Below are 3,709 nucleotides of genomic sequence, written 5' to 3' on the forward strand. Positions count from 1 at the left end.
CCAAGCTAAAAAATCCCTAATTCTATCAATATTATTTCTAATATTTTCATACCACTTTTCACAATTAAATTAATAATGTGACATGCATAGTGTTGGTGAAAAAACTTCAAATTGTCATAAAAAGGAAAATTAATTTTAAAAAAAAAATCTATAGCTCTACTATTAGCACTTGCATTACCTAAAGATAAGTTATCACTTTATGAACAACATCATAATCTTCTAAAACTTTAACAATTTTATTATAAATTTGTTGACCACTATGATCCATATCCATTAATCTAAATCCTAATAAAGATTTATTTAATTGACATTCATTATCGAAATAATGACCAGTCACACAAATATAATCTTGTTTAGCTCTACCACTCCAAATATCGGTGGTTAGAGCCACACTAACAAGACAACTATGTATTTTATTTTTTAAATCTAATTTCATTTTCCCAACCAATTTTATTAAATCATTTCTAATTGCAGTTTTAGAATAACCTTTAAACCTTGGAAAAAATAATTTTTTAATAAATCTTTCAAAATATTTACTTCAGCCATATTAATAGGTTGATCAGTTGCAGCAATATATAAAGCTAATTGTTCCCTATATACATCAAAATTATAACGTCAAGTAGTACCCATATTAGTTATTTGAGTTTGATTGGTTTCTATTTTTCCATGTTGAGTAATATGTTTATTAGCATGCCTTTTTAAAGTACTAGTACAATTACCTGTATCAGCTTTGTAAATATTTCTACAATACTTGCATCTTGCTTTCTTCACTTGAACTCCATTTTTTATCTCGTAAAACTTATCGAAATGCACCCAAACATCTGATGTGTGCCTGTCATCGATTTCAACAGTAGTTGATGAACCCGCTTCTGCTTGAGATGAAGTTGGACGAGGACAACTTCTAGAACCACCGGGAGCTGTGGTAGTATGGGGAGGAAAGGGGGAATAATATGAGGTGTATCGGATTCTAAGAATGGGCAAGCAGGACTATTTGAATCTACTGCATTTATGTTAGTAAATTCGGGGGGGGGCCGGCCTAGGATAGTTTCCTTCGTCATCGAAATTGATGGGATGACAATATATCTATCCATTGTAGTTAAAAAAAATGGATATAGAAGAAATAAAAAATGAAAGAAGGAGAAATGGAATTGGAAATATGAATTGAAAATTGCAAAAACTAATAAAAATTAAAATGAAAGCAAATTGACAACAAAGAGAATAATTGACAGATTTCAATGGAGATTAGAGAAAATGAGAGAATGAGAGAATTTGGGATGTGAGAAAATATGAGCGTTTAGGCCCTATTTATAGAAAAAAATGATGAAAAAGACCCCTCCAACTGCTATAAAACGGCTATATTTCAAGGGTTAAAAGGGTATTTGCAAAAAAAAAAATTTGATTTTTTTAAATTTTTTCATCCAACCCGTGGGTCAACCTAGCAGGTTGGTCGTTGGGCTTACAATGCCAACCCACTAGGTTGAAAACTCCCAAACCAACGGTTGGAAGGTTTTTTTTTTTAAAAAATATATAACCCATCGGGTCACTGAGTTGACCTATGAAATCCCGGCCCGCCCGACAGGTATATATGCGGGTCGGGTAGAACCCGACTTGCCTTTTAGGCGGTCTGGGTTGAACCCGGCTTGATGCGGGCCAGGTTAGGGTTGACCTACCTAATCCGACCCATTTATTCCACCTCTAGATGTGACAGAAGAGTAATACTATACCAACAACTTTTTCTCACAAGCTTTCTTCCACAATCCTAACGTGATAGTTTGCAATTGATCAGTTTATAATTAATTAGTGGGACCCATGCAAGATCTGTTGTGAACTAACCAATTGTGAGCTACCACATCAGGTTTGTGAGAGAAAATTTGTGACAGAAGGTTGTTAGTGTAGTATTATTCGTGACAGAATAGTGTAAACTTAACATTATTTATTATCAAAGTAGGAAAGAATGGATTGACATGTATGAATAACATTATGCTTACAACTGAATCATACAATCAGACAAAAAACATAAAATAGAATAGTCATGTAAAATTTTTATTTGATTGTATGACTCAGTTATAAATATAGAATTATTCGATATGTATTAACATAAAGTTGAATTTTAATTAAATATTTTATTGAAAACATGTAATGACTCTTTCTAGCTAGTATACTTGGAAAATATAACACAATAAAAACACATAAACATATAGATAAAAGATAATGGGCCCAAAAATTTTTCTTTACTTTTTATATATAAAATTCTTCACATTAATAAAAGTCTCATGTACATAAGTTCAAAAATAGTAGACAGTGGTGCCATTTCCCTCTGCTTCTCGGTGTTCATCCAACCACTTCTCACCTATTCCCTGTAAAAGCATTTAGAACAATGGGGTGAGCACTAGTTGCTCATATTTTGAATTCTTTCCTTACTTTACTATTTTTCTTCTTCTTCATACTCTTTTTGTTCTCACTATGTTCTTTCACTCTTTCTCATTCTCACTCTTCTTTCATTCTAACTTTCTTTGTTCTTTCTTTCTAGTTCTCTTTGTTCTTTCTTTCTTCTAATTTCTCACTATCGATGATAGATATCATGGTATCATGCATAGATGAGATGTAAATGCACAAATGCATAGAGATGCATTTTCCTGTTTCTTATTTTATTTTCTTTCTCTTTTCTATATTTCTTTCTTTCTATTCTTTTCTTTGTCTTCTTTTCTTTTCTTTTCTTTTCTTGCTTGCTTCTTCTTTCTTATTCTTTCTTATTATTTTCTTATTCTTTGCCGATCGGACTCAGTTGAAGCATGGATTCGGAACCCTACCCGTGTGAGTGAGTACAGTCCTCATTTACATGCACTCTTACGGACTATACAAATTCTTTTCTTCTTAGGCCACTCATTTAAGGTGGCATGCATGTAGATATTTCTTCTGGGTACAACCCTCATATCTCACGGGCCGTACAAATTCTTCTTCTTATTCTTAGACCGCTCACTGAAGGCGGCGTGCATGTGAGAATATTCTTCTTCTTATCACCCATGGGTTCACCATCGCAACAACCTTTCTTCTCTTTAGCACTTTTCTTTCTTTCTCTTTGTTCTTTAGTGCTTTTCTTTCTTTTTCTTTATTCTTTAAGTTCTCATACATATGCAATGTTTGCATGTAGATGATTCATGCTATATTCTTTCTAAATACAAATATTTAATGCAACAATGCCATGTAGCATAAAAATAAGTCTTTCTCTATCATCTACAAGCTCATATCAAGATCACAAATAAATACACTCATGCATACATTTCTCTTAGACATTTCATCAAACATCATGCATGCATACTCAATTTCTAAATTAGCTACACTTCTATTTCTTTCTCAAACCACCCATAATCAGAGTAAAACTCCCTCAAAACAATATTACACCTGCCAGGAAAAACACTCCATAAATTCTACTTAAACTCTTTCCAAATTCACTCAACTTCTATCAAGTTCTATCAACAGAACCATCCCTTCTCATGGTGGAAATCCAATCATGGATCATCATCAACTCAATAACAATCCCGTTCAAAATTCTCAAGCACATGAATTCATATAAGAAAATCTCTACACTTTTATTGCTCAATTAAGGATTAGGGTGGGATTTACTTACCTTGATCTTGAGTACTTCCACTAGAATCTCTCTCTTTGGTAGACTTCCACTTTCTCTACAATCCTAAGCATATAAATTATA

This window comes from Pistacia vera, unplaced genomic scaffold, assembly GCF_008641045.1.
Source record: "Pistacia vera cultivar Batoury unplaced genomic scaffold, PisVer_v2 Contig285, whole genome shotgun sequence".
NCBI classification, from domain to species: Eukaryota; Viridiplantae; Streptophyta; class Magnoliopsida; order Sapindales; family Anacardiaceae; genus Pistacia; species Pistacia vera.